Here is a 7,205-nt window from a genome sequence, read left to right as displayed (position 1 = left end):
ACAATGGAAACAGTGGCTGACTTTATTTTTCTGGACTCTAAAATCCTGCAGATGGTGATTTCAGCAATGAAATTAAAAGACGCTTACTCCTTGGAAGGAAAGTTATGACCAACCTAGACAGCATATTAAAAAGCAGAGACATTACTTTATCAACAAAGGTCTGTCTAGTCAAGGCTATAGTTTTTCCAGTGGTCATGTATGGATGTGAGAGTTGGACTGTGAAGAAAGCTGAGTGCAGAAGAATTGATGCTTTTGAACTGTGGTGCTGGAGAAGACTCTTGAGAGTCTGCTGGACTGCAAGGAGATCCAACTAGTCCATCCTAAAGGAGATCAGTCCTGGGTGTTCATTGAAAGGACTGATGATGAAGCTGAAACTCCAATACTTTGGCCACCTGATGTGGAGAGCTGACTCATTTGAAAAGACCCTGATGCTTGGAAAAATTGAGGGCAGGAGGAGAAGGGGATGACAGAAGATGAGATGGTTGGGTGACATCACCGACTCAATGGACATGGGTTTGGGTGGACTTCGGGAGTTGGTGATGGACAGGGAGGCCTGGTGTGCTGTGGTTCATGGGGTTGCAAAGAGTTGGACACGACTGAGCAACTAAACTGAATGGAAAAGAATATATACATGGTATTTATGGACTTTCTTGGTGGCTCAGATGATAAAGAATCTATCTGCAGTTCAGGAGACCCGGGTTCGATCCCTGGGTTGGGAAGATCCCCTGGAGAAGGAAATGGCTACCTACTCTAATATACGTATATAACTGAATCACTTTTCTGTACACTGAAGCTAACACAACACTGTAACTTATACTTCAATTAAAAATAAAAATGAAAAATAAAAGAGCATTTTAATCAGAGAACACCCTGATTCTCTTTGAATTAAACACAACGGATGAGACTACATCTCTCTCCTGTTGCTGTTATTGTTCTTGTTGTTTTGTTTGAAGTTTGTCTAGTAATTGATCCTTTCAATGAACTGTGCTTTAAAAGTATATGCTAAACTTCCTTTCAAAATTTATAAATTTTTGCTTTCACCTTTTTTGCTCCCTTTTGTTTTACATTAGAGATTTGTGATAATATGTCTTGAACCAATTGTAGCTGAAAGCCCTGAAGTTATGCTAAAGATTGGGGTTGATTGATAGATAGCAAGCTCAGTTCTCCCTGTGTGTCAAGAGCTGGTCAACACAGTTATCCAGCTATTCTGGCAGGTAGCTCTCTGGTTTTATCCTGTTGGTTAAAGAAATGGCCTCACCAGTGCAGATAATCTAACAGGAATAGGAGGCTTCTAACAGCAGTATGGCCTTCCTGAGTGTGCACTGGCCAGAAGAGCATGCCTTCAGATACAATAACCAATTCACCTGGGTTTGCCCAAGACTTTCTCAAGCTTAGCTCTGAAAGTCCCACATTCCAAAAATCCCTCTTTCATGGGACAACAGAAAGAATTGGTCATCCTAGGCCCAGTGCTGTCTTTGACCTTGGGTGAGGCAGTCCAATGTTGAGGCAGGAAACAGAGGTTTCAGAAAAAGACATATCTCAACTCCACCTCTGCCACTTACAGTATAATCTGGGACAAGCCATTTAAACCGAGACACCATTTTCTTTATCTGTAATATAAGGATAACAGCCCTGTGACTTTTTGAGAATTTAATCAGAAGTCATGAAAGATTTCTAGAAAAGTGTCTGGCATAAAGTAGCTGCCCAGCAAATAGTAGGTGTTATTACTATATTCCAGGAATTCTAAAATCAAATAGCAACTATAAAAGCAATTATGTCTAGACAGGTGGTATTTTGGGTTTTTTTTTTTTTTTTTTTTTGGTTTCTTTTTTCTTAAATGGGATTATCTATGACTATGGTTATTTCCATTTTTAAAAAGTCAATTCATTTGATCGGATTGATTGGCCAAAAATTCATGTTGACTCGTGCTAACTGTTGTAAGATCAAGCACTTTCAAACTTATTCATAAATAACATCCAAGTCATCTTTTCTAAATATTTAAGTTAACAATATAATTGCCTGCTACCCACAGAAGCATCTTCCTTTCAGTAGAATTTTAGAAAGAGGTACACAGAAGAAATACAAAAATGTCTAATTTTCTCCTTTAAGCTATGATATTCTACACTAACCCAGGTTTTTATGTAACAAAGCTCTGGTTTATACTAAGTACATTCTTTAATATTAATTGAAAAGAACTAATTTATAATCTTATGCTTTAACTTCTTGAAACTGACTAATTCTTTTAAAAGGTTTCCTAGGATAAGATCCATTAAATTTTATGATTTTGATTTTTGTATTGATAGTAAATCATTTTTCACCAATGATTTCTTTGGTGTTCTATGTTTTTCTCTCAATTCTGAATACAGTTTCTTATACTTGAATTTTTAATAACACAAATAGGATGTATTTTGATTAATTAACTTTAAAATACAATTTCTGATAATCTATCTTCTATAATATATAGATTTTAATTCATAAACTCAAGTATTGATGGAACAGTGGTGCACTAGAATCTATTTTATCTATTTAAGAAATCTTTTCCATTGAGTACAACATTTAATAAGAATTTTCAAACTTTATGCAATATTTTTACTTCATAATAAAAATATAATTTAAATAATTTTTATAAGATTATTTTCCTACCTTTTTTTTAAGAACAAATTTACATTTGAGCCCATAAAGTTTTCAGTTTATGACACTATACAATTCAAGCTAAGCAGTTAAAAGATTCTGAGAAGGAAACTCGAATTGCTCAGAGAAAGTGTGAAATCCCATGTATTACTAAAACTCAAAGGACTGTCTTGATCAAAAATTTTCTGAATACGTGGCAGGTGGATAATTCATTTAAAAAATTCCCCACCCACATTGTTCTCTGAAGTGTGTCTCAAAGTCCCATTCCTTAGCATAAAAGACATCTTGGTTTCTTTTTCTCAACATGTGTTTTTTTTTTTTTTAGTCAAACATATAATATTCAGTCTTGGGACATTACAGGAAATGTGATTTAGATTCTTCTCATTACTGCAGCATAACACAGAGGCACACATAAAAAATCCCCTCTCTGTGCTGCCTATGTTCCTCTTACACATTAGGTTTCTTAATTTTTTATTGAAGTATATCATGTAAGTTTCAGGTCTACAGCACAGCAATTCAGTTATATATATATGTGTGTGCGTGTGTGTGTGTGTGTGTGTGTATACATATATATGTATATATACATTCTTTTCCTTTTCTTTTCTTTTCAGATTCTTTTCTCTTATCATTTCAGTTCAGTTCAGTCGCTCAGTCGTGTCCAACTCTTTCTGACCCCATGAATCACAGCACGCCAGGCCTCCCTGTCCATCACCAACTCCCAGAGATCACTCAAACTCACGTCCATCGAGTTAGTGATGCCATCCAGCCATCTCATCTTCTGTCGTCCCCTTCTCCTCCTGCCTCCAATCCCTCCCAGCATCAGAGTCTTTTCCAATGAGTCAACTCTTTGCATGAGGTGGCCAAAGTATTGGAGTTTCAGCTTTAGCATCAGTCCTTCCAAAGAACACACAGGGCTGATCTCCTGTAGAATGGACTGGTTAGATCTCCTTGCAGACCAAGGGACTCTCGAGAGTTTTCTCCAACACTACAGTTCAAAAGCATTAATTCTTCAGCGCTCAGCTTTCTTCACAGTCCAACTTTCACATCCATACATGACCACAGGAAAAACCATAGCCTTGACTAGACGGACCTCAGTTGGCAAAGTAATGTCTCTGCTTTTGAATATACTATCTAGGTTGGTCATAACTTTCCTTCCAAGGAGTAAGCGTCTTTTAATTTCATGGCTTCAGTCACCATCTGCAGTGATTTTGGAGCCCAAAAGAATAAAATCTGACACTGTTTCCACTGTTTCCCCATCTATTTCTAATGAAGTGATGGGACCAGATGCCATGATCTTTGTTTTCTGAATGTTGAGCTTTAAGCCAACTTTTTCACTCTCCTCTTTCACTTTCATCAAGAGGCTTTTTAGTTCCTCTTCACTTTCTGCCATAAGGGTGGTGTCATCTGCATATCTGAGGTTATTGATATTTCTCCAGGCAATCTTGATTCCAGCTTGTGCTTCTTCCAGCCCAGCGTTTCTCATTATGTACTCTGCATATGTACTTTTCTCTTATCAGATCAGATAAGATCAGATCAGTCACTCAGTCGTGTCTGACTCTTTGCGACCCCATGAATCCCAGCACACCAGGCCTCCCTGTCCATCACCAACTCCCGGAGTTCACTCAAACTCACGCCCATCGAGTCAGTGATGCCATCCAGCCATCTCATCCTCTGTCCTCCCCTTCTCCTCTTGCCCTCAATCCCTCCCACCATCAGAGTCTTTTCCAATGAGTCAACTCTTCGCATGAGGTGGCCAAAGTACTGGAGTTTCAGCTTTAGCATCATTCCTTCCAAGAAACCCAGGGCTGATTTCCTTCAGAATGGACTGGTTGGATCTCCTTGCAGTCCAAGGGACTCTCAAGAGTCTTCTCCAACACCACAGTTCAAAAGCATCAATTCTTCAGTGCTCAGCCTTCTTCACAGTCCAGCTCTCACTTTAGCTGAGTATACTTCCCTGTGCCATACAGTGGGTCCATGTTACTTACATATTTTATACGTAGTGGAGTATATAAATTAATCCCAGCCTCCTAATTTATCCCTCTCCCCTCCCACCTTTCCCTTTGGTAAGTGTAAGTTTGTTTTCTGTGTCCATGAGTCTCTTTCAAACATCAGTTCTTTAAGTAAAATTCATGTCAATGTTTTAAGAAATAAAGGACTGTCTTTTCAATTATTTTTTATACATTTCATATAATATCTTATCTGTTCTCTGCTCCCAGATTTTTGATAACTCTAGGACCTCTGAGATGAGTCCTGACACATTCAGTGACCACATTAAGCATTTTCAGTCCAGAGCCCAGAAAGCTTGACTATGTTTCAAAATGGGTAGAAACATTTCTGAATAAAAGTCTTTTTATTCCTAATATGTTATACTTGTCAAAAGCACATTGGGTGCTCACTTCACCAGCACATATACTAAAATTGAAATGATCCAGAGATTAGCATGGCCCCTGTGCAAAGATGACACACAAATTTGTGAAGCATTCCTTATTTTTCTGTATGACTCAGGGAACTCAAACAGGGGCTCTGTATCAACCTAGAGGGTGGATTGGGGAGGGAGATGGGAGGAAGGTTCAAGAGGGAAGGGACATATGTATACCTATGGCTGATTCATGTTGAGGTTTGACAGAAAACATCAAAATTCTGTAAAGCAATTATCCTTCAACTGTAAAATAAATAAAATTTTAAAAGAAAGAAAAAGCACATTGGATCTGCCAGATAAGCAAATATTTACTAATCTAATTTGTTGCCAATGTTGCAAGCAGGTTACTTTACAAATAGCTGACTGGGAACTTCAGCGGCAATAGAAATTGCTAAAGTGACTTATTCACTCAAATGCTTTTAAACCATATTGTATTCTTGGATTCCAATAATAATTCCATCCACTCAATGGCAATTCTAGTGCAATCCCATCCACTCAATTGAACCAACCAAGAAAAACCAAATACATCTGAATGCCTAAGAATTCATCATAAATTGGTGGTTCAGTTTTGATCCTTAGAAGGAAAACTAAAATGAATACCACAGATTGCTCTAACTATTCTCCAGTACTTTAGAGATACAAAATACAGGATTTAAAACTTTCACTAAATCATATATGCACCACCCCCACTAAACAGAATTCTTTTACTGGAGGAACAAAATTACATGGGTATGTTTCTGAGAGCTCATGTTGAGACATTTCTTTCCATTATTTCCATACCTTTTTCTAAATTGCTGTTTATTGGCAAAATAAACTGAAAGTCATTATTATTCTTCCACCTGATTTGGATATGAAACTTGGCCTTACTCTTAGAGCTAGATAATTTAGCTCCAGAGTACTAAAAAAAAAAAAAAAGTCCACATTTTTCATCTAAAACTTGTTATGGTAGGTATAATGTTCCAGCTGATAGCCTGACCTGTTTTTAAAAATGGAAATTTTTCAAAAACCATGAAAGTACATGTTATTTTCTCTTTTTTTCATTGATCACTTTTCATTGAAATATTGTTTATTTTAGAGAACCTTGAAACTGGTTTATCATAGTAATAAAATGTCAACATTCTAGGTAGGTCAAATTTTGTCCACAACAAATGTAAGGTTTAAAAACTTAATTTGTAAGAATAAATATTGTTTTGCCTATTGAATAAAAACTAAAGAAAAATGAGTATTATCTGTAACTACAATGGAATATAACCAAATTGTTCAGAATGCCATTTTAGAAATTTGGTATCATTTTCTAAAATGAAAATACATTTACGTCATTTTCCCCATTTACTGTAAACCCAGTTTTCTAGTAGAATGGGGAAAAATACTTAAATTGTAAAACAAAACATTCCCAAATCACTGAAAAATTCTTCAGCTGTGAAATCAATGTGTGTTTTTGAGATTTGCTGTGAAATTTTCAGCTAAACTTCATCTTTGTAAGTGAAAGCTAAAAGCTTCTTCACTGTTTCCATATAAGTAATGGCTTATTTGACCGGCATTTTTTTTTTCTTTAAAAAAAATTCTTTCCCTACTAACCTTTCCTCTAAATGCAAAGAAATATAATCTCCTTGATTCTAAGTACTTTGCAAACCCTGTAAAAATTTAAAACTATGTCACTGCTTCTCATACTCTCTGGCTCTGTAAGTTTCCTCATAGTAAGAGTAATATTAGTCATTCAGACTTGTCAGATTCTTTGGGACCTCATGGACTGTAGCACCCCAAGTTCCTCTGTCCATGGAATTATCCAGGTAAAGATATTAAAGTGGGTTGCCATTCCCTTATCCAAGGGATCTTCCTGACCCAGGGATCAAACCTGGGTTTTTCTACATTGCAGATTCTTTACTGTCTGAACCACCAGGGAAACCCAACCTTCCTCAAAAGCCATTTCTAACACTGTTCTTACTGGGGTTAAAAAAAAAAAGAAAAAGAAAATTGAAAAATAGAGAGATGCAGGAGCTAGCACTGAAATTTTCAGAAGAGCAACTATCACACCATAACACCAAGCAGAAGGGTGAGTTTCCCTTACTCATAGTGGGAAACCATAGAGGGCTCATTATAATCACTCGCTATGATTAACTCTCTACATTTTAACCATGTAACTCACAAATTAAGA

General features: G+C 36.7%; 1 non-coding gene across 1 annotated transcript; it reads left to right on the top strand.

Moving 5' to 3' along the window:
• The first annotated feature begins 5,019 nt into the window (after window positions 1–5,019).
• Window positions 5,020–5,123, top strand: LOC113899303. The gene has a single exon (XR_003512894.1). It is a non-coding gene; the product is annotated as a U6 spliceosomal RNA (small nuclear RNA).
• Window positions 5,124–7,205: the final 2,082 nt, after the last annotated feature.

This window comes from Bos indicus x Bos taurus, chromosome 1 (genome assembly GCF_003369695.1).
Source record: "Bos indicus x Bos taurus breed Angus x Brahman F1 hybrid chromosome 1, Bos_hybrid_MaternalHap_v2.0, whole genome shotgun sequence".
NCBI lineage: Eukaryota > Metazoa > Chordata > Mammalia > Artiodactyla > Bovidae > Bos > Bos indicus x Bos taurus.
Note: the sequence above shows the minus strand (reverse complement) of the source record. Positions and strands in the feature narration are given on the sequence as shown.